The sequence below is a fragment of the Vidua macroura genome, chromosome 2 (genome assembly GCF_024509145.1).
Source record: "Vidua macroura isolate BioBank_ID:100142 chromosome 2, ASM2450914v1, whole genome shotgun sequence".
Taxonomy (NCBI): domain Eukaryota; kingdom Metazoa; phylum Chordata; class Aves; order Passeriformes; family Viduidae; genus Vidua; species Vidua macroura.
In genome coordinates, this window is record NC_071572.1 from 114,735,153 (window position 1) to 114,760,715 (window position 25,563).

Here is a 25,563-nt window from a genome sequence, read left to right on the forward strand (position 1 = left end):
AGAAATAAAATGTCTTGGTAGAATGGAGTTTATGCATCAGCTTGGATTTGCATTTAATTTTCCCTGGAAAACAAAACAGTGTATTGCACCACTAAGAAGAAACATTTTCTATGCTTCATTTTGAGAACTTCACTCCTTTTCCTTCTCTTCTGCTTAATTTACCAAAACATTGGCCCTACCCTGCATAAGAAACTAACTTTATCCTCTCTCTGCTGCTAACAATTTCTTACAAGGGCACACTGACTGTAAACTACATCTCTTCAGTTCATCAGGTCAGGAGCAAGCAAGCCAAAATCAGGAAAATAACCTGAACAGAGAAAGATCTCTTCCATTTTTGAATGATCGTGTCAATGAGCTGCTCCTGATACTATCAGGAACTCGCATGACCTGTATAAGAAAGATTTTTTTTGGGGTTAGTAAAGTCTTTAGATGGGCAGCCTGAGGTGGGAAAAAGGTCTGAACAGATATCCCAGCATCTTTGTAAGTGATGGATAAGGGAGGCATTGTTATTGTCTATCACCTAAATAAACACCTGGGCAAGGCAGATTTGTTGGTTAGCTCCCGATGCCAAACACCCGAGTGAAATGCTCCTGGTGAACGGTGAGAGAACAACTACTCTGCTCTTCTCTGAATCATCCTAAAAGGGGACAGCCCTCTGCAATAAGGGACAGCAGGAGGAGCACGAAGGGCTTCACGGGGAAGTGCCAATCTCAGCCACCCTTCAGCACTCCCCAGCCCTGGCAAATGGCAGCGCTTGGCTGCAGCTGCTCCCTCCGACTTCCAGGCTACAGCAAAGCAGCTGGCAAAGACAGCTCCTGCTCCAAGCTCTCTCCTGCAAGCCCTGAGGAAACAAGCCAGAGTCTGAGCCTCTGAGGCACGGCCCCACCAGACAATCTGTTACAGCAGAATTGCTAGAAGTGACCTTGTGTGAGCAGCATGGACCTGCCCGACCAGCTGGCGCTTCTGGTGTTCCCCTCTCCTCAAAGGCTGCCAGGGGGTTTGGGGATTCCCATTTCACTGGAGGAAATAAAGGAAACCCAAGTCCTTCTCACACCCCTCTGCTAGGAGGAAATGCAGCAGGAAACAACTGGGTTTGGGGTCTTTCTGGGGGTAGCTGTTATTTTTGCAGCCTTTTATGACTCAAATGCCATTCCCTCCCATGTGCTGCCCCATAAGGTACCTCGAGCAAGCCCCTCTGGTGGCCCTCTGGCTGACAGAGGAACCTCCAGTGACTTTACTGCCTCTGTTCCCAGCCCTGAGACAACAAGCCGGGCAGAAAAGATGCCAATCCCCTTCTTACCAGCAATAATAACTAAGCAAACACAGTAAGGAATAAATATCACACTTCATCTGCCTCATCAATACAGAGAACTTCCACCAAAACTCCTCATGGAAACTTGCTACCAGATATTAAACTCTGATGGTTTTGCTTAACCAGCTTGAAGGGACACTTTTACATTTATGGACAGTCACACATGAGGCAATGACGTATTTATGATTCTATACAGTAGAATTTTTAAATAAATACATATGTTAGTTTAATGCAGTGACCAAAAAGACAGACCTTACCACCAGTATTTTAATAAAAGCAATGAATTTAACATAAGTAAGCAAGCTTGCATTAGAAGTAGACAGATTCAGAGGGGTAAAGAAGAGAAATTGCTCCATTAATCAATGTCTCTTTCATCCCTCAGGGGAAAACTCATGGACCTCATTTAAGAAAAGGTGGTGATGGTCAGAGTGAGGGGGTGAGCCAGCCAGATTCCTGCTGTCCCCGTGTGCCCTAGCAAGGGCATCCCAATCTCATGTCTTCCCCTCAGGCTGTCTTGCACTTTCTGTCTTTGTCTGTCAGACCAATTTCAGATTACTCACAACTGCAGCCCAAAGGAGAAAAAAAAATGCATTTACACTTGAAACTGAAGCTCAGAACTGGAGGTGCCAATGAAAAATATTGTCGATGTACTTACTATAATTATTCCTTTCCTAATATTTTTTTTTTAATTCTGATATATAAGAGAGAAAAAATAAAGTTGTTACTTCAAAAGGCATTAACTTCTCTGCCAGACAAATTGGATTACATGTACTGATAGCTTTTGGAGGCAAATACCATGGCTTTGGTTTCAGTTAAGTTGAAAAAAAAATCATAGGAATTAGCATAGGAAGTCTTCACAGAATCTCTAATTTTAGCATGGAAACCAGCTGTGAACAGCAGTTGCTTTTACTCAACAGTTTCTTGCAAAAACTAAGATTTTTTTCTTTCCCTCACAATGGGGAACAATGCAGGAGGAGGCAGATGCAATGAGCCAGGAAGAAAAAGCTGTTAGCACACTAAAAGTGACTCAAGGAAAACTTTGGGAGTTTCTACATATGTGATATAAACTGCTTTTTATTTGCTTTGTTAGGAAGATCTCCTCAAACCTGTTGGCTCTGGTGACTCCTGTGGTAACTCCCAACTGCAGCATTTTAAAACTGCATTTATTCTGATTTCAGTCTCTTTTATTTGGGTGTGATGCCAGGATGACTTCATTGAGTCACCTGTTAGTCAGACTTTCAGGACTGGTTGTCCTTGTTACTGTGTGAAAATGAACTTCCTTAAGCTCTTACCGATGAGTCTGTCTCAGAGACAGAGAGCAGGGAAAGTTAATTCAGTGAGAGGAAAACAAATGCATGCAACAGTCTGTGGTAGCTACTGATTAAAGGAATGTGATTGTCTTTTCTACAGCAAAGCGAATTTTGCCTCAGCTTGACTAATCTGCTTGGGATGCAAACATGCTCCTAATTAAGGGTTAAATTATTAATTTAAACAGGAATTAATTTTAAATTAAAACATAAATCTGTTAGCAAATAGGAGCATTTTAGCATTCAGGTCCTGCAGCCCCCTTGCACACAGAGCAATCTCAGCAATTCCCAGCTGTAAATACCAAGGAACATGTGGAGCCTGCACTGGGGATGTCCCAGCCCCAGCACTCCAGGCTTGACAGTGCCCATCTCCTGCACAAGGTCAGCGAAACTTCATTTAGAAACTGCCTGGCACTGCCCAGCCCTGCAGGAGCTCTGCTTTTGGTGCTTTTTGGGCGAGGCTGGAGCATCACAACACGCTGGAAGTGGATTACACATCCATGGCACGGCTGGCCAGCACCCACCACCACATTGATTGTTTCCTCTCTTTGTTCCTCTGCTCCTCGTTAAAACAGCCCAGGGGTGAAATGTCACCGAGGCACTAAGGCACAGCATCTAAAAAGAAGGGATTTCAACCACAAACCTGTACAGAGCACAGATAACACATCCTCAGAGTGTGCACTAACGAGACAGATGAGAGCAACTCAGGACAAACCTCCTGTGCCCAGGACAGGGAAGAATTCCCCATGGAAGTGGCCACTCTTAGAAAGAGCTTTGCAAACTATTCCCACTGTCACCTGAGCAGCAGCAGGTGAGCTAATTGAACTAATCAGCATTTTATTTCTCACAGCAGGAGCCATTCTTCACTTCCAGGATTTTGAGAAGATCCTCCAGTCCCTGCGGGGACATAGATCTGCCTGTGTTTTAACAGGTACAAAGTCCTGAAGCTGGACTTGGTCATCACAGGATGACCTTTGGCTGGGCAGGTGTGTTGGGAAGGGAATCACAGATTCAGCTAGGGTGGAAAAGACCTCTGAGACCATCAAGTCCAACTTATCACCTACCACCACCATGTCAATGAGACCATGGCACTGGGCTGTGTCCAGTCTTTCCTTAAAATGCTACTGACTCACCTCAATGCCCACACACAGCCTTGCCTCTTTGAACTGTTCTCCAGCTCCTTTTGAAAGTGTTTACACAGCTTTTCCCTTTTTTTTTTTTTTTTTTTTCACTATGGCACCCCATTCACCAGCAAATTTTATAATGTAGATTTCCTTCCAAATCCTTCAGAGCAATGAAACCACCTTCAGCAGCTCTGGTTGTTTATTAGTATTTGAAAAGCCATAAATTCTATAGCATTCTATATGTCTGTAGCACCCCCTCTCTCTCCTGAGCCTCTATGGAACTTCTTGAATACCAACTCAGCCCAAAAAGGCTTCTAAAAATTAGACTGTATTTTTGATTCATATTTCCACTGAACTTCAGGCACACTTTTTGTCATCAGACCTGAATAAAAAGACACCATAAAAGTGAGCAGCTCCCAAAATTAAAGGCTATTGCTGTACATGCAGAGCAGGCTTTCTCTGTGATGGGCTGTGCTGCTGGCACCTGAGGGAAGAGGGAAATAAGATTGAGAAAGGCTCTAATGAGGGATAAAAGCTTTTGTTGTGATTGGACCCCATTAGCACTACTGTAAGAATATCCCCAGAAAGAGGTAAGGATATTGACTTTCTCTCCTTGCCTGTAGGATTCCATTCTGTCTGTTGAAGAAATAAAAACTTACAAATGTTCTTAGTATTTGTATTCTTACATCATCCACGAGATGTGCATGGGGCAAGGATTCAGTGCAATGTGACACCGAAATGTCTCTAGAAAAACACTCTTCAGAATGAGCACTTTTCATTTTTTACACCTGAAAGCTGCTGCTAGCACAAAAAAAAAAAAAATCAGTAGTATTTAATCTTCCTCATGAGTTAATTTGTGCCTTTTTCCTCCTGCTTCATATTTTATAGTGATCTGTGACCTTAACATATTTTAATCAGATGCTTCTTAAATTGGCTTTACTCCCAGGTCAAGCTATTCAGCAGAAACAATTCCTGTTCTTTGTTTAATAACTGTTACTGGCAGACATATTAATTATATGTACATAAGAGATAGCGTTGTCCTCAGGGAATAACACTGCACCTTTCAACCACAAATAAAACCCCAAGTCTGTAATAGCTGCACGTTGTGCCTTGCAGGGCTTCTGTGTCTCTTTTTGTGCAGTGCATTTCAGCCAGGATTGCTGCCAGCAGTCTTGTTAAAAGTGCAATGTCAAAGACTGCAGACCTAAAACAGCTTTACAGCAAAGAGGTCGTGGGCACGCAAGCACCTGGTTTCAAAATGTGTGAGGCATTGTGTCTCCTCTGCAGTCAGTTTTGGGGGAAAGAAATCTTAGTGGATCACTTAAACAGGTATTTAAACCTTTAAAACAGGCATCACTTAAACAGGTAATCCTTAAACAGGAATTTAATAAACACATGTTTATAAATTGCCATATAAATTATTTCACCCTCACACCTACTATATTATTGTTAGTATTTATTATACAAATAGCATTATACAAATATTATATATTTGTATATTATATATATAGTATATTATATATTATATATATTATATACAATATATTATACAAATACTATTTCAAAAACCTAGAAATATAGGCTTAGAGATATCTGTTAATTTATTTTTTAACAAAGACAATGATTTTAATCATCATTGTACTGTCCTCCATGCAGACTATCCAATATTTGGGTTTTTTTGCAAATTATTGGTCACAATGCATTCTGCTCCAGTTTAGGTAGTTGATGTGAAGTACAAAAATTCATCTTTTCTTCAATTTACCTTCAAATTTGTTACTTTTTTTTACCAAATCAATGTACCCTTGGTTTTTATTACGTGACAGGAAGACCAGCTGCTGTTGATATGTCCTCTCAAAGCCATTCTTCATCTTACAAAGATCTATCATGAGCTTATCTTCTCTGTGATGAACAAACAGAAACTTTTCAATCAGCTGTTACAGGAATATCTTCTGATCCTTTGATCAAACCCATCTGTTTCTACATTGTCATTTATACAGTGGAAAATGTTCTTATTTTTTCCATGACATGTCTGATGAAACCAATTGATTTATATATTGGACTACAGATTATATCTTGCTCTCTAACACATTTGGGCCTTTGTTTTGTTTTAGGTTTTGTTTTTTATTTTGAGCAATCCGTGGAACATCTCTCCCAGTGTGCCAATGCACAGATCCCAAGTTAAAACCACTTAATTCAGACATATAAAAGGTATAAATTTTCTCTCAGGGATGGAGGGAAGATGATGATGCATTTACTGAGGCTGAATATTCTTTTGCAACTTCCCACCTCTGTAAGCACAAACAGGAATCTTTTGCTGTCCCTGGGAGAAAATTAATGCAGAACAGGCTCCAAACCCAGTGTCACCTTCTAATCAAAATGCTGCTTTGGTGGCTTGTGTGATGTTTCAGAGAGCCCAGCCCAGCTCCCCGATGACACAGGTCCACTACTGCAATTTGCATGAATTAGTACTTTTGCTAGGAGTCTCAGCAGAGCTGTCAAATTAATTGGAAAAGAAATTTAACAAAAGCCTTTTTTCCCTCAGAGATTTGCTCTCAGGTCAGGGTTGAGGCACATTGCTCGAGCAGTGTGGGGGAAGCTTGTGTTCCTTACACCCTTGCTGAACTTATTTTGTTGGTAAAAAAGAGGACTTTGGTTTCCTGAGCTGTTAATTTGGTACCTGTCACAAGCAGCCCACTGACATAAAAAAGACAATCTATTTCTAATGCTGCTTTTGGCTGTGGCTGGATTCATCCTCTTCATAGTAGCTGCTGTGGGGCTGTGTTTTGGATTTGTGCTGAAAACAGTGTTGATAATTCAGCCAAGTTTTTATATTTTTACTGTTAAGCAGCACTTGCACTGTGTCAAGGTCTTTTCTGAGTGGGCTGAGGGTGCACAAGGATTTGGGAGGGGATACATCTGGGACAGCTGACCCAGATGTTCCATCCCACCTTTCCTGAACACCTGCCTAATATGGAGAGTGGGGAATCAATTCCTTGTTTTCTTTTCCTTGTGCCTGGCTTTTGTTTTCCCTACTAAAGTGCCTTTCTCTCAACTCACGAGTTTCCTCACTTTGCTCCTTTGATTCCCTCCCACATCCCATGAGGGGAGAGGGAGTGAGTGGCTGAGTTGTCAGCTGGGCTTAAATATGACAATTTCACAACACTAAATATACCAGATGCTGGTAAAATAAAAATAAAATGGCTCAGATAATAGCCAGTGACTAGAATGTCTATACATTCATTTCTCACAAATTCTCAAACCTCAAAGTTAGTTATTTTTCCCAATTTTAACACATTTTTTAATTCAACCACTGGAGGCAAGACATGGCCAGAGGCACATAAAGTTTAGAAAGCAAACACTGGAGATACTTTATTGTCCTCCCTTCCAGCCAACCAAAAAAAACCCCAAACCAAAACCAAAGTTCACATTTTTAAGCACTGATATGAACAGGAGCTGTAAAGCTAAAATTGAAGCTGAAATTGTGTGCCTATGCCTTATTCAGTGCTACTTTCACTGCCAACCACTGACTTATGACTTCTTGAATTCACTGAGAGCTGGTGCTGGGAAGGGGAAGCTCTTAAGAAGAGAAATGCTGCTGCAATGGCAGGCACTTAAACCTGTAGGGAAAAATCCCTAAGGTTTAAGCCACTGTCATTGAATCTGGGATATAATTTAGGGTATCAAAAATGGCTGTAATTTGTAGTAGTGTACAGGAAACAGCCATTGCTTTGCTAGTGATGCTGTTAATGGCACTTAATGGTTGCATCCATATAAGTATTGTAGCCACATTTTTAAAGAAAAATCCCATTTCTTCCCCTCTTGCCATATGATTCACAACATAAAGTGTGTCCAGACCACACAAATATATATATTCCAGGTACACTGGAAGATGTTCTCCCTGCTACAGGAAGTCTGTAGGACCTGATAGAGATTTTCTGAAGTGAAACTTAAATGCTTAAATTGTCATGCTATTGGCACAGAGTCCTTAACTCCAGCCACTGTTCTGCTCCTATTTGGCCACACTCCTTGCTAATGTAGACCTAAGCCATGAGCACCAGCCTCCAAATATCTCCGTGCTGTCAGAATCTGGCAAAAGGAGGATGATTTTATCTAAAGCCATTAAACATATAAACAGATCTTGTCATGTGCAGAGAGGTTTCAGTGATTGCCAAAGAAAAGCTTTAAACAGAAGACCCAAAACATTACAGCTTCATCATTGTCAGAACATGCTCTTCTCTTCATGTGCCTTTTTCACTGCATTTTCATCTTTCCAGCACAAAGCCTGAAAATTAAACAGTTCCAGCCCCTGGGGACATCTGTGAGCTGACAATAGTCTCACAGCTGAAAAGAAAGGCTTTTGCAAAACTATCTGAACACTCAAGTGCATTTCTGCATCGTGTGCTTTAGCTTTTGCCTCTTCTTCCTTGGTATTTTTTTCTTTTAAAAATACATTTCTTAATTACCTAGGATGCATTTTGTGTGCATGTATTAATAATATCTGGGTTTGCAGGGTAAGCAATTATCTGCTGAATGAAAACCCAATTAAATGTACTTTTTTAAAAAAAATCCCACAGTTCAGCATTCTTATTCACTTGCCTGCTACCTGTGTGAATCCAAGGGGGGCAGAATCTCAGCTGTTTAGAAAACAAAGACTCTGATGTATTGCATTTTACAAATCTCAATAAAAAAATCTTTCTTCTTTGTAGGATAAGTTTCTAGAAAGAATCCAGGAAAAAAAAAAAAAAAAAAGAATGCTGGACACATTAAACTGGTGCAAATGGTACAAAACAGCAGATAAACCCAAACAATTTTAAGCAATCAAGTCAAGAAAATCTGTTCTTGAAAACTGAAGTTATAACAGAAATAATTTCCTGCTTATTGATGTAACTCTGACCGGGACAACTGGCTTGTAGCACACACATCATCAAGACTTTTTTTCACTAAATACTACATTTTAAAAGCCAATACAGAGAGGAGAACAGGAAAAAGGTTTGTCCTTGACTAAGCAGTTACACATCTCACATTCACTACTAACCAGGTGCATTTCTGAGAGCCCAGGGCTGATGCATCAATCTCTACACCTGACACAAAAGCTTTGCAGGCTGGTGAGATCCCATAGAAGCTTTCCAGCCACAGCTGGAGCTCCCAGCTTTGTGCTGGGACGAAATGCCTACCACAGGCAGACAAGGATTCAGCTTGGGATAACCCTGGACTAGAAGATAACCCCAGAAGAAGTTCCTTAAACTGTGTTTTTCTGCAAAGCCATGGTTCAGCAGCTCATGAGCCCTCATTTCCCCACCAAACCCACAGAATAAGGGTGTATGTCAGCAGTGAGCATCCCATGGACAGTTTTTCTTCTATAAAAGGCTCTGTGCTTCAGGCAGGAACCCAGTTAAAGTGTAATAGTAATAATGTCCATGTAAGTCACTAAAGCATTTCTACTTTTTTTTTTCCCCTTCCTCCTCTCTTTGCTGCCTGTCCTGTGTGTCAGATTAGAAACATACAACAAGTGATTATGATAGGCAAGTGTAACTGTATTCTGAAGGTACTGTCAAAATGCATTAGCAAAATGTCCCATTATAGCCCAAGTAATCTGAAATGATCTCCCACTAACACGAATGCCATCAGTGCTGTGCTCTGCTGCCCTGACACCACAAAGTGAGGCTGTGACAGCCTCCCACAGTTACAAACCTGGCACTGCAGATCCAGCACCTCACACCAAGCCCTCACATCCCCACCTGGTGCCAAGGGCATGGCACACACAGCCCTTTGCTTTATCTTGCTCCCCCCTTATAAATTAACAGTGACCCTCCTTCAGCACTGCTAAATAAATACTGAACAGCCCTATCTGGGCAAGGCATGGCCAGCAGTGCCAGGGACAGGGAGCTGCCCCCAGCACCATCACCATCTTCCCTGCTCCTCTGTGCCCCTTGGGACAGGAATTCTGAGCTGCTGTGCTCAGGCCCAGCTGTGAACTGGGACACTTATTTGCACTTTCTAACTGCTCCCTAACAAGGAAAACTTTCCTTCTGCATTAAGATTCACTCTTTGCCCCTTTTCCACTTCTTCTCTTGGCTGCAGTGAAGACTGTGTTAAACCTGTGTGCAACAAGCATTTGAAAGAGGCAAGCAGCAAGCAGGCTTGTTATTCTTGATGAATAATGTAACTTAAGAGCTGTAATGCTTACAATTGATTTAACAGCTGCCAACAGCCCCAGTTTAGAAAAGAGTGAGGCAATGCTTGTAAATTTGGCTTGAATCAGATTAGTCCTCCCTGTTACTCTGCAAGTGGGGAATATTTCTGCCCTGCCTGCTTGGTGGCACTCCCCTTGTGCTTTATCTGTTGGGCATTTTTAATGACAATAAGTAGAGTCATCTTTCTTCCCACACTATATATAACTTTGTACACCTTCCATCAGAGCTCTTTGCATGTAACATAAGCTGCATCCAAAAATCCAGTGAAGTCTTTACAAAGTGAACATTTTATGGATCATTTCCCCTGCTACATTTTGATAACACAAAAGTACAAACAATTTGGCCTCTCTTTAGCTCTAAGAGGATTTTACTGAGAAAAAATGAGAAGTTCAGCAGTTGTTCAAACCTCTAGTTTTAGTGTAAATTTAGTATCTTGCAGTGCAGGGGAGGAAGAAGGAAGATTTTCAGGGAGATTGAAAGAACTGAATATGAAAATAACAGAACTTTATTGTTTCGGTCAATCCCTGACATGAACTGAAATTTTTTGTTCTCCAAATCTCTTTTGACCTTATGGCATTTCACTAACATGAAATTTATCTAATTTCCAAATATTTGTTCTAGTATCACACTGACATTGGGATATGAGTGATATTTTTAGAAATACCAGTGCAGGTAATAAACAGTAATGATTTAACTGAGAGTAAAAAATTATGGATGGCTCATCACTCAACACTATTCCAGCTCTGTCTCAATATCCCATACCTGGGGCAAGAATATTTAGTTATTGATTAACAACACCTGACAGATACAGTAAATTCTAAACTCAGTGGATGATTACAGGCATGAGGGGGGGACACGTGGAGCACTTCCTGTGCACCCTTCAATTCTCTCACTCTGAATCTGCAGGGGGCAAAATAATGATATAAATTCACCTTTTACATCAAGCTGCATAGCAGCCAGGGGCAAAAATTCCAGACTTGTGGCTTTTAGGATGATTTCCACCTGTCAGTCTTTGTATACCTAAATACTTTGTATGCCCTGAAAAGAAAGTTGGTTTTACAGACATGACTTCTTAAATAACTGAAACTGCTGTCAGCATTTCTTTCAACCCTCTTGAAAATATCAGGTTTTTATATCACATAATAAAATCCTAGATTGGCATTTGAAAATCTCTTCCTGCCCCCTGCTCCATGCATTCTCCAAAAGCCTCCAGTAAAATACTCATTCCAGCAATTTCTACATTGTGCCATTATATCTATGGCACAACAAAATCAGAATAGGGGTTAGAGCTCATCTACTAATAAAGAACAGTGTTCTATTAAAAAAAAAAAAAAAGAAACTTCCTCCTATTAAAAAATTCTCCTTTCTTCTAAAACTCCTGGTTTACAAAGGAATCACCTCACAAGCTTAAGGCAACTATCCCAAGCCTCTGCACCTGCATCACAAAACCTCCAAAGTAGCAAAGGAAGGGAAAAAAATCCCTCAGAAATTAGGAATGCTTATCCATGGTGGATTCCTTGTGTATAGTTAATAACCAACCATTTTAAGGCAGCTGTAATGGCAGCAATCACCAAATAAACCCAACCCATTTTCCCCCTGCATCTGAAACATGTGGGAAAGGATGCAGTGGAATTCCCTCTCCATGTTTTTTTTTCTACCCTTTGACTTCTTCAGGCGTTTTTACAGAGAACTTTCTCTGAAAAAAGGTCTAAAACAGAAACTCTTGGCCCTTCCGAGGGCTACTTTTGATTAGGTAATTTCTGCTCCAGAAAACTTTTCTACAACCAAAACAATTTGAAAATTAAGCCTGTAAACAAATACCAAATGGAATTAACTACAGGACCATCAACAGAGGGAAGGAAATATTTAAGGATATAAAGAAAACAGTAGAAAACAATCATGAAACAACAATAGGAGGAGAGTCTAAAATTTTTTAATTAGCACTTTGTCATTTAATTTCTTTTCTTTTCAAATAAGCCTACTACCTCAACATTCATTTGCACTAAGATACCACAGTCCAAGTAAAAAGTAGAAGCTGTGTGCAATACCTAAGTGATGTCCCTCCCAACATACAGGAAAAAATGACTGTGTTATTTTCACAGCCAAATATTCCAGCCTACTAAAATAACTCGGTTTCGTAAGTGCTCCTGAAACGGTTCCAAATTAGGCAGGAGCAGAGTTGGCCTGGATGAGCAGCTCAGAATCCATGTGATTATTCAGTCCTCATTTTTGCTAAATTTAATATTGGCTCTCTGGGGATGGACTCCCAGAGGTGAGGCAGAAAAGGGCCACTTAAACCCTGCCAAGTTCAGCGGGGAAAAACTTGGGCTGACAGCCTGGTTATCTAATTGTTAGCAGCAGGCAGCAGCAGTTTTAAGTAGCAAATTAATATGTTTGGAGGTTATGCAAAACAAGAATAATTTACAACGAATTGGTATCAGGAGCAGTTCTAATCAGCCACAATCTGAAAATCCTGAATTCCCATTAAAATAAATTGGAATTGCATTTGCTTCTACGTTGCCTGCTTTTGACTGCAGGAATTTCGAGTGGTGAAAAGAGATTAGTAGAGGCTTGGCTTTATCTGTAGACTTTATCTCTCTCATTATATATTTGAGACCGGTAAAATTAGTATACAGAATAATGGAAAAAGTTATTAAAAAGTTGCTGTACAGGCCATTTTTTGTTGCCCACATATGGAAAACAGGATTCAAATCTGACTCCAAGAGACCCTCAGCTACTGAAGCAGTGACTAAGGGATAAAGAGAACAGAAAATACAAAAGAAGCGGGGGAAATAAAAACGATCTCCTCTGGAACATTTAAAGGGTTCTTTCCAGGGGTGAAAGGGAGCATGAACAAATCATAAACGGGAAAAACATAACCAGGCAGCATGAGAAAAGTAGTTAAAGTTGATCTTGCCTCTGGGGAGAGGGTGGAAGTCCCCTCCAGACCCCACCCTGCCCACTCTAGCAGTTCTACAGTAAGGCCCCTCCTTAAGGGCCACCTCAGGGGCCAGGAGCTTCTTGGATGGGCCTTTAAAACCCATAAAAATTTCTTTTGAATTATTAAATATTCACAAACAGAAAAGCAGACCACAGACAACAAGCACTTGGGATTCTTCACTGTGAGAAAGAGAACACAGGAGTAGAAAACTACTTGTCCCCATCCTACCCCTGGCAGGATCCCCCATCTGTAGGAGTGCCTACATTTCACAGAATCACACCAATATAACTAGATAAGGTCTATTTTTATCTTTCAGAAAAAGAATCTCTGTTCATTGATATCTTTTCTTAGCTATACTTTCACAATGTAATCTGAAGCTCTGTATTTTTATAGTTGGCAATAAGAAAAACCACCCCACCCCCCTTGCAGCAGCTCAAAAAATTATTTCAAATGCACACATAATAAGAAGCTTTTTGAGATTTTTCTTTGTTTGTTTTTTGGAGGCTTGCACATCTCTAGCTTAGCAGTCATTTCTATCAGCTTATATTAAACAGCTGCTTCATCAATTTCAGTTAAAACCAAATTAGCCTGAAATTAAGCCAGGATCTATACAAGAGTAGCAGAAACTTAAATAAATCAATACCAAACAACAACCTCATCTGAAGCTAGACAGCTTGCTGATGTGCTGAACAAGAATATAAGCACTGAATCCAAGCAAGAGTTTCTTAAATCAGAATAATACCCCCATATGTGTTTGCAATTATGTAATAAAGCTGTTCTCACTAATAGGGACAGCAGCAGATCTAAGGGAAAAACTGACATGAGCCAACAGGATTTCCTGATAAACACAGATAAAAATCTGTATTGCAAAATGACTGATTCTGGCATTTCTAACATTTCTGTGGAGAAATCCCAACACACCCTGGAGAGAGGCCAAAACCATACAAACTCTACAGAAGTAGTTTGATTATTTAGCTTCTGAATTTTACAACAGCACTGTTGAGTCCCATCTTGTCCCATTTTTCAATTCTTATTGTCTTTTCCCAAAAGTCCCAGGAGTTCTCTATCTTTTCACTTGGCTTTCTTAGCTGAGCACTGAGTGCTCTTCTCCTGTGACAGTTTCCCCATGTTTGATCTCTCCTAGCTGGGTACCTCAGAGAGCAGAATAAACACACCCAAAAAAATCACATTTGATTTGTGTTCTCATCATGTTGCTCTTCTCCTTTTACCTGTGCAATTATATTTCCAGAACAAATTTCTGTGTTTTCCTAAAGACTTATTGACCATATATATATATATATATATATACACACATATATATATATATATATACACATCCTAAAGACTTATTGACCATATATATATATATATACACACATATATATATATATATACACACATATACACACATGTATATATGTATATATATATATGGAGGACTGTATAAAAATTAAAAAATGCACTAATTTAAAAAATGGTATAATTTAAATGTATAAAAAGTGCAGAATTAAAATGTATAAAAAATAATAAATTAATGCTTTAATTCCCACTAGTTGTGGGAATTTATTTGGGAGAAAAACGCATATATTCCATTATTTACTGTTTTATAATCCTAAAACTATAAGAAAGTTAACACAATCTCTTTCAGCATTAGTCTGCTCATTTCCTTTAGCTATCTGATGTTTAATTAAGCTAAAGAAGCAATGAAATCCCTTCATTATCTTTACCACTAATTTTCTGCCTCCAATATTAAGACCCAGCACAGAAGAAAGACAGTTACAACATTCTCTGGTTTATTTTGCTGTTGAACTTTGGGATTGATAATGGATAAGAGAATTTTTAGAAAACAATTTTAAAAAAGAGAGGGACAAGAGCAAGAAATATGATCAGTTATAACAAAATTATAAATTGCTTCATGAAACAGAAATAGTGAAGCTACAACCACATCATCTTACATTCCAAACTTTAAAAAAGACCACTGTCTTAGGGAGAAGGTGGTGACATTTCTGGTTTTGAGTTGAAGATTGGTTTTATTATTTTATTTATTAGTTTTTACACATTTCTCCATATATATACATATACATATACATATATACATATATATGGTTAATAAGTCTTTAGGAAATCACATAAATTGTTGTCAGACATGTCCAATCTTTCATCCAGTGGGAGAATTTGGTCCACCTACCCAGCACCTGGTGGTGAAGTGCATGTGCACAGTGTTTTTATTAAAAATGCCACCAACTCTTCCAGAACAGCCTCCAGAAAATGCTACTAAACAAAATGCTGCATGTGTGTAGAAAGTCTCAATTTTTGAAAGTGGTCTCAACAGCTACCCAGAGGAAAATCATTGCTGAAATTTAGCATTATTTGTAAGAGCCTAAGAAGTGTTCATTAAAAAAGTGAGGCAAGTGCAAGAGAAAAATTCCTGTAGTCAAGAAATTAAAGCTAACATCTTAAAAGATGAAAAGGAAACTACTCAAAACAAATAGTGTAATGATTTGGCAGAGGAGATTCTGAGGTCATTTCAAGCAGAGGGCTCAGGGCTGGATGTGACAAAGAGCCACTGTGGCAAACCAGCAGCACTATCATGCAGTAACACAAACCTAAGTGCAAAATTACTCCAGAAGCTCTTTTCAAGCCTTTAATATCTCTGAATCTCACTCTCAACCCTTGCCACGACGTGAGTTTATTACAAACAAAGAAGCAGGAAGGCTTTGCTGCCTGCCAGCCACGGGTGTGAGCACCAAGCAGTGAGCCATGGTGAGGACCCACATCTTGAGCACACGTGTTCTGGGACCTGGGAGGCTCCTCTGGCAAACTGGGATTGGAATGGCTCAAACAGCTTTGTTCTCACCAGCTAAAACTCAAGTGGCTTGGCAGAGTGGCTGAGAAATGCTGCTGCAGCACTTCCCTACCCTAATCCTGGCAAGAGCTGCTGCTGTTGTTGCTTTTAATCTTCTGCTTTCCTAAGGACTAAATTCATTATTATTTTAAATAGACGTGGCAGATGCTGAACTGGTGCTATTCATGCATCCACACAGAGATAAGGGGCCCTCCTTTTGCCCAAGTGATGCAACTCCACTGACAGTTAATATCCTTTAATTATGTCCCTTAATCCTAATATTGTCAAAAATAAGATACTTTGGATCCTTGTAAAAAAAAAAAAAAGTGTAGGAAAAAAAAAGATAAATACTTTAAAGGTAGACTTCAGATTGACCAATGCTTTATCTATAATCCACTATTCTTATTTTCAGAGAGGACAGTGAGATGCTTCAGTCTTAACTACCAATATTAAATTAGAGAAAAACGAGAAAAAAAAAACTAACAAGAACAAAACAAGTAAATGCTGTGAAAGAGTCAGGTGAATTATAGCAGAAGTATTTAATCTGGCTGTGGATAGATTAAATGAGACAGAACTCAGGAGAAGTTCTCTCCTAAGATTAGTTATTTTGTGTGTGTTTGGTTATCCTAAAGTAAGCTGTCAAGGTAGCAGCACAGGAAAGCCCAAACCCTTTATTTAGAGCTATCTCACAAACAATGCAATCTTTACCAGTTAAATACCTTCCTTTTAATTAACCACTCTCAGTAAATACAGAGAAAATTAATTTCCCTTTTGATGCAGTAATTCCTTTTTACATTGCCACTGTACTTTAGAAAGAGGCTGCTATGATGACAATACTGAATTCTATTTACTTTTGAACCATTAATGTATAAGAATGTTGTGTGTAATTCTTATAAACAGGAGAAGAAACAATGTCAGAGCAAAAAAAAAAAAAAAAAAAAAAAAAAAAAAAAAAAAAAAAAAAGATCAACTATTCCCCAAGGAGAGAAAGTCAATCTTCAGTGATTAAATAATTATTAGAAAGCAGAATATGCAATTCCCATTTTAAAAATAAAGTGCTAAAAACCATTTTTTCCTATTAAATTATGCAGTGTGGTTTTTTTTGTGACACTAAAAAATTTTCCAGAAATTTGAGGTGCTTTACATTTTAGGCATGGGAAAAGGAACATCTTATTGTACTCACAGCATAGTTATACTAAACCTTTAGAAACAGGGAGTCTGGAAGTTGTACTTTCTGGCTCTATAAAGGGAATATTGGGCAAATATTCTACAATGGGAAGGGAGTTTTTTTACATTTATGAAGAGTTAGCAGGGACCTGCTGGCAATTCAGATAAACAGCCATTTTGGCACTCTGATATACTGATACCTTCCATTAATTTGGTGTTTTTTCTCCTAAGTAGCATCCTCTTGTGACTGCTGTTTCACTCTCTTTAGGGCTTTTAGGTTGATGAAGCCACTATTTGATGAGTATCTGGCCCAAATACTCTTTTGGTATTTCTTGTTTCCCGTGTCACCTTTCCCAAACTCCGGCCACCATTCTGAGTTCCACCCTCCCACGCTGAGCATTATTTTAATCTAAGATCAAAGACTTCACAGGCACAGTGCTGGTCTCTGGCTTTCAAAAAGCTGCTTCCATGTACCAGGCAAGAGATGTTTTGAAGAGAGACACTCACTTGCATGCAGCAGTAATGAGTTGCTGCCTATTACTGTCCAGCCTGCACAAAAACTCAGTGTGAGTGATCAGCAAGAGAGGAATGCAGCTCAACTTGCTGTGTGCCATTTAACCATTCTTGTATGTCAGATATAAGTCATATATCTATTTTAAAAAAATTGCCAAAACCAAAGAAAATCTCTTTGAATTGCAAAATTTAGTTAAAAAGTGAAGGGTGAGTTGGTGCCTTCATGCTCAGCGTGCAGTGGAGGAAAATCTCATGGTGAAACCCTGCAATTCCAAGAAGCAAAAATGCTTAGGTTTTCTTCTTCTTTGCATCAGAGGTTATGATAAATATAAGGGTTAAAACTACACAGGGAAGTAGCTCTTTTTATGGGATTTCTTTGTGGCAAAGAAATTAACACTACTTGGAGTGCTGACTGCTGCTATAGGACAACCAAAGTAATTAAAACATAAAAAAAAAAAAAAAAAAAAAAAGGGAAATTTCTCAAGGCTTCCCTTCATATAGCTCATTAACTCAAGCACTGGCAGGTGCCAGTATTAATTCTTCAGTTCCTTCTCCTTTATTTAGTTTCAGAAATAAGCCTGACTAAACACAGTTGAAAAGAAGCAATGGTGCAGGCTGCAAAGGCTTTGTAATTAACACCAGAGAGAGACAAATGAGAAAGTGCTGACTGCATATTCCAGCATCTGAGATCACACCACACCAAAAGAGCTGCCCAGCAAGAGAAAACCAGCAAACTTTGTAACAGAAGCATTCGTGCTGAGTGAAAAGGGGACTCTGATTTATTTCTGCATACATCCATTAAAAACCCCCATCTCCTGAGACTAAAGGAGCAGAGGGACCTCAAGGGACAGCAGCTCTCTACATCCACCAAGGAACAAAAAGAAAAGCCAACAAACCCCCCCCCAAAAAAACATCAAAAAAACCCACACAAAACAAAATCAATCAAATCATATGTCTGTGTTTCAGCCGGCATGTCAGCACATTTTTTAAGATTTCACTGCCAGCCATCTCCAATTCATCTCCACTGACTGGGCACTGAAACTGTCACAGGGCAGGTTGTAAACCTGCTCAAAATACATCAAAGCCCTTGTGAAACAACAAGAAGTTCGTCAGGAGAAGAGATATTTTCATCTATCATGCCAGCTGGGCACCCACGTCACATAAATCAGCCCAAAACTTTTCGCCATGCACAACAAAGTTCCTTTCTCTTTGCTGCCAGTGGGTGCCAGAGTTATGAAGTGCAGGAAATGATCCTTGCACATAATCTCATGCAACATTGCACTTCTAGGTCCTCAGTGGTTTAATAATAGCTCTTCAGCCTAAGTACCTAAATTGCCTAAAAGGTGTCTTCAACGTGCAATCTTGTACTGATCTCATTATTCAAATATTCTGTGAAAAATTCCATTGTTTCCTCCCCTTTCCTCCAGGCTTGGGCTTTTGTTCAGGGCTAAAAGTGCCTTTATTACCATCTCTGAATATGCACCAAACTGTTCTGCATAATTAGCTCTGTGGGTTTAGAAAATCATGATTTTTCTCCAAGCCAGGCATCCCTCGAGTGCCTGAGGGATGCTGAAGAAAACACTTTGTTGTGGAACTGGGATGTTTGCAAATGTTCTCTCCTCGGGGAAAGGTGAGGATTAGAGTTCCAGAAGTGACAAGTGCCAACAGTTGAACACTAGAGATAAACTGCTAAAGGTATCTCCTCACAACACAGCACCCAAGGGGTTGGTTTGCTCCCTGCACCAAAAGCACGATAAACTTCATGTGGAAAGCAGTTGAACTTTGAGAGAAGTCGTTTATCCTTTTATAAAAAATAATTCTATTGCAACCCACTCAATACACATATTCCAAAAATATGCTGAAATCTGTTTTTAAAAAAATTACAGATAAAATGTTGAAAATTATACTTGAGTACAAAAGAGAAAACCTAACACCCGTTCCCCCAAGAAATAACTTCAAAAATGATAGAACCAGTTCATTCAACTCCTGAATTCAGCTTTGCTTGGGGATAAGGCAGAGCTTTCCTGTATTAAAATACAAACCTTTACCAGCAAACTCAACAAGACTCACAGTTCAGCACAGGCACAGCTTTTTATTTTTTAATGTCTCTATAAAAAGAACTGATCTAAACCCTTAAAATTCTTTTTAAGGACCTTCCTTAGATGATAGCTGTGAGCTGTCACCGTATTTTTGTAAATGGCTTAAAATAAAAGAGGAGGTTAAAAGCTTTTCCCCAGTTCATAGCCAATGGTAGGAACTCCTGCAGACCTCTTGACACCACATATTTTACATCTGACATAATGACAAGTTTTCTGATGTTTAAGCTGAGGTCTTAATTTTCCACCAAGTATTTACACCAGAAAGACCCCGTGGCTCTCTGATGGGTCAGCTGGAGCAAGGCCACGTAAAACACACGTTCAAAGGCTTCTGGAACATCACAGTTTCATTTCTGAGTGAAGAAATATTCACAGCTTTTTCTTGGGCTGTGACACCACTCCTGTGTGTGGTTGTGGGGTATTTTAAGCATCCACTGAGAGACCAGAACAACAACTCTGCTGCAGAAAGATTGCTTTAAAAATCACCTATTGCGTGGCATGCTGCTTTTTGGAACTTAAATTTTTTCATAAAAATCATCTTCCTGGGAAAAGGTGCATGGTGACAACCTCATGGAAAACACACCAATGTTTCCAAGTAATTCTCAGCTATTAGAAGAGAGTTTTCACCCAGTTAGACCACTCTGAGGGAATCATACTGAACTGAAGACCTGCAGACATCCATTCCATATTGATGTAGTCCAGTGAGCAGATAAAATGCCCTGCACTGTTACTCCTGTACCTGTGACAGCAGCCAGGCTGCCAATCCAATAAATCAAACAGTGGAGTGAGGTTTCAGCCTCTGACACTGAGGGAAAAGAAAAAAGGCTTTAATGCTGAAAGGAATGACAAAATATATATTAAAAAAAAAAAAAAAAAGAGACCACCCAAAACATTTCTTTTTTTTTCTTTTTCCCCCTTAGGTCTCTATTACCACTGCAGTGACACAGCTCTTAAAATTATACCATGCACACACACAGTGACATGTGCATACCCTAATCCCAAAACATCATCCTAACTTTGTCAGATTTATAAAAAAATAGCATTTTTCCTCCATTAATAAAACACATTTTTCATAGCCAGTCATGGAGGGAGAGGCATCTCATTCATAACATGCTTTTCATTCTAAACATCTGCCTAAACAGATGCCAAACACAATTCTGGGTATGTTCAGTATTTAACTGATAAAATGCCTTCTGTGACAGAAATGAGGCACTGTGGTGCTGTGCCCTGTTGGCATTTAGAGACCTTTCCTCAAAGGGCCACCTTAAAAACCTGTAGAGAAAATATGAAATGTAATGTACAGAGCAGGAAAACACAGTGATCTTTGTATGCTGAGCACCATTTTTTTCAGGATTGTATTCTTGAATGCCTGCACCAGCAATATTTATTCTGCAAGGAACTGGGAGACAAACAAAACCTTGCACTTGGTGCAGTTGCAGTGGCAAAGACTGGAACAAAGCTCCAGTGTCACAAGTCTGAAATAATGTCCCACACTTTGCTGCTAAATACTGCTTTTGTAAGCCTCTTTGCATTCATGCAAGCATATGGGCATGCTGCAGTGGTTATCAACATATTCATGGTGAGAAAAGGCTTAGAAAGATGTTTGATCAGGGAAAGTCTGGCATCTTTGGCCAGCTCTTGAGTATTGCCTCTCTCCTAAGGATGGGAATCTACAAAACCACATGGATATTGGGGGTTTTTCCCCTTGAAGCCCAGAGATTCTCTGCTGTTTCTTAGCTCAGGGAGCAAAGGGAAGGACCCTGGCATGCCCCACTCTTGTTTCTGGTCATGGTTTGACAAAGATGTGCTCTCCTGGTGTCACAGAGCATCAACTCTGCGTGGCTCCAGCTGGATCTTTCCAGCAAGACATAAACCCTGTTCCACCCTGCTTGTTAAAACTAGGTCCACACCAAATTATTTCATCTGAGGGGTCACTGCCTCACCTGTAATCTGACATCTTCTGCTCATATTTATCAGGTCTAGGGGGAAAAAAAATAAAAAAAACTGCTTAGCTGCTCCTGTCAGAGCCCAAGCAGGGAAGCTGTCAATTCAAGCTCCTGACATCTTGTAAGGCATACAAAAACCATCCCTGTTTGAAGCCCAACTACCACAGGCAGAACCTTTTAACCTCTGTTAACCAGTACCAGGGTCATGCCCAAGTTGCTGTGAAGAATGCAGATGGTGCATCACAAATAGCACAAGCATAGTTTGGAAATCTATAATTCATCGCAGGAGCGAGTGAAAAGAATGATTTCTTGACAGTACAACAAACACTTTCACATTTTGGCTTCTGAAAATGCACTTAGCACCTGCACAAACAGAGCTTTTTCTTGAATCAAGGCCATTTGGTGGAGTTATGTAAGGTAACCAGTGCCAGGACAACTGGCACATTTGCATTTCATATAAATTACTTGTGCTAAGAATATGCTCCCACACCAAAAAATAAAATTAAAAAAAAACTAACAAAAAAAAACCCAGAAACAGAGAGAAGAAACAGCTCATGAGTACAGATCACATGAAATGGCATTCAGTCACACCACTATCAATGTCCAAGCCATTGCCATCCAGCCACATAAGAGCTTGGTACCACAGGCAGGGAACTGGGGAAGAGCCAGAGGGATTCAGCACTCCAAAGGATCCCAGGAAGCCAGAAACTCAACAACACAAAGGATTTATCCATGAGACTATTACTTCTCATATTTTAAAGGAAGAATAAAATAAAGGGGGGAAAAAAGAAAAATGCCATAAGGTCATTATTAAACTGATAACCTAGACATTCATAATAAAAATAAAAATTTTTCCCCCAAAAACATCACTTATGACACACTTCACATTAGAATCTTACACTCCCCACTTCAGAGAAACAAAACACAAAAGATTTTACTCTTTGATGAGTGGAAGATACTCATCTCGACCATATTGAATTACAAAGGATGTTCATCAAGCACGATGCCAGAACCAAATATTTAAATTGATCATAAAAATGCCTAGGGAGATGGTAAAAAACTTTCCCACATCTCAAGAAATGCATTAAGAAGTTTACAATTAGACAGCAGCAAAAAACTACTTTCTGCTAAGCCTTCTCTTTTGCTCTCCTCCTCCAGGATAACCTGGGAACTAAATTGAGACGACTCTGGGATGCATGTTGAAAATAAACTATATTGAGGCTCTCCATACAATTAAAAAATACTATTATTCAACTCAAGTTATTTGCAATTGCAGTGGTTTAGCCATTACAAAACTAAAACCAGGACTTGATCAAGAAAATATACACCATTCTTTGCTCTTTTGCAGTATTTTATCAATGTTATGACTCATTGATAACAGGAAAGTTTCCCAAGAACTAGAGTTTAAAGTTTCCCACCTAGTTTTAGATGTTCTTGTTTACAAATACACTTGTAACTTTAAAAAACATTTTAATAGCATTTATGTCAATTAATTTTTCAATTCTGAACCATCACAGCCTGCTGAACATCACTGGAGAAGGTGCTGGAAGGAATAGCTATAAAGGAGATACACTGGGTAAGCAGAAATTCCTGAGGAATAGACAGTGGATTATCTTATGTCCATAACAATTTTTCTCATGTCCACATGAGGCATCTCACAGCTTTTATCTAAAGAACATAATTTGTAAAATCGAGCCTAATTAGAGCTTCAGGAACAAGAAACTTCCCTTTTATTAGTAATCTGGAAAATAGAATACAAAAGTAATACTAAACTTGGCACACCAAGTTATGAGCCAACCATAAAAAGCAACAATTCTGATCCCTCTCTCTCTTTCCCCTGAGTGTTCACAGTAATCAAAACTTCCTCTAAGGCAGAACAACTCTGATGCAAGACAACACAAGCCAATGCAACCCTGCTCTTTATAAGAGGCAAAAAAAAAAAAAAAAAAAAAACAACCCAAAGTCAGACTGACACTCCATCTAGAAACCTCTCTCTCAAAATGGCATATTGGATACAAAAATGGAAATTGTCCTCAAATTAAGCTTTGTAAGCTTCTAATTTTAAAATGAAGCATCAATTGCTTGTCAGTCTAATTTCTTCTTCACAAGACATTAGTGAAAATTTTATTAGGATTTTGAAATCCTAATGCATCTTATTGCATAACTAAGAAATAAATTTGGAAAGGGCTTTAAATAAATAACTCAGAGAAATACTGGATTTCATGTATAATATTGGAGTAGATATTTTCTGTTAATTTTTTTTTTAAGTGCAATAATTTTAGGAGCTCCATTTATTACTAAATTAACCCCAGAGTCGATCAGGTTGGAGGGCACCACAGTTGGTCATGGGGTGCAGCCTTCCTGCTCAGGCAGGGCCAGAGCACAGGGCACAGGACTGTGTCCAGAGGGTTCTGGAATATCCCCAGTGAGGGACTCTCTGGGCAACCTGTTCCAGTGTCACCTACACTTTAAAGAAGTTTTCCATGCTCTTCTCTTTATTTAAGAAAGATTAAACAGTGTATTTCAGTGCCTAAATATCACCTTGTCAGCATCCGTGACACGTGGTTATGAATACCTGCCAGAGAGTGATGTTCAGACCCTTGGGACTGTGGCCACACCCAGGAGACAAGGTTTGAACACCTCCAGCAGCAGCCCTGGGCATCTCCAGCTCCATGGAATCCCCACTGCTCCCTCCAAAGCACTCTGGGTTCATGCCATGCAGGAGATGCTGTAAAATCCAAATGCCCGTCCCTCTCAAATCTGTGTCCAACAGAGTCATTTTTGTCTTCAGCATTTGAAAAAAAACAATAGCTCCACTGCCTCCACAGACATCTGAAGGGAAATAAATGTACACAGAGGGCTGAGATAGAATTACTGCAGTTGATATTGCAGACCATCAGTGGAGAAAAGATATTTTTTGTTCCTTGTGAGTTGAGAAGAGCAAGCCCCTCATAAACACTTCAGCGCCGAAGACAATCTGCTCACCAAAGCAGCAGCAAGACTGCTTGGGTGCTGAGAACTCTGGGGCTGGGATGAGGCTTTAAAACCTGCAACAAAGCCACTTTGCATTTTCTGTCACTCTTTCAGAGACATTTGTGCAAGAGGGCATTGCTTTGTTGTGTGTCTGTGGCAGCTGAGACACCTCATGGATGAAAAATGCTTTTAAGGTTATGCATTCAAAGATGGAGCCAAGGATCCAAGAAGCCTCTATTCCCACTTGCCAGCTGCAACTTCTCTTTTCACCACCTCCTTCTTTTTATCACTTCTACATGCTGGAGCTAAAACTGGGTTTCTGGAGGCACTCGAAGCTGGCTGCACTAACCACTGCCAGCAGCTTAGCTTCAGATGTTTGAATAGCTCACAAAAATCAGCTGGCTGCAAACAGGAAATACCCAAGGAATATTTAATGCCAGACTCCAGGAGAATTTAAGTGCTTGCAGAAAATCAGTCAATTAGTGAACCAAAAAAGGAATGGCTCTTCATTCTGGCTGGAATTGTAACATAATGACCTTAGAAGGCAGTACAAAAAAACCCAAACAAACAAAAAAAACAAACAAAAAACCCCCACCAAACCAAACAAAAAACTCCCCAAAAAACAATGACAACGTTGGTATCTGTGTCCTGAAGGCAACATGTGCCCATCAAAATAGTCATTATTAATGGTACAGACCACATAACTTACGAGAACTATACTTTGACAGATTTTTGTACCGTTTTGGCACAGAGGCTTTGTTCAAAAATAAATTTACCACGACAGATGTCCTCACACACTTCAAAATCCAACAGTTCCTACATGCAATTCCAACGATAAGGAGTCAAGAAGAAACAGTGTCAATCAAACCCTCCATTTCAGCTATTGTAAAACTTGCACAGCATATGAAAATCAGTTTCCTAGAGATCACTTCCCAAACTCCATGCTGCAGGATTCCTGCCTCGTGCTCCTGGGATCTCAGCTGGATTTCTTGTGCTCTTTGACACGTAGCTATTGAAAACAGTGCAAAATGAATGCAAAGCAGCTTATAAAATATTACCAGTGTCACACCCTTCTCTCTCTCTCCTTCCTGGGGTTTATAATGATATAAAATGCATAGCATGTGAATATCACAGTCCCACCTGGA

The 25,563-nt window shown here is 39.6% G+C and overlaps 1 protein-coding gene across 5 annotated transcripts in view; it reads right to left on the reverse strand.

The window, feature by feature from the left end:
- Positions 1 to 25,563, reverse strand: part of EPHA3 (EPH receptor A3) — a 177,804-nt gene that overhangs the window by 62,369 nt on the left and 89,872 nt on the right. The gene's annotated exons all lie outside the window — the stretch shown is intronic.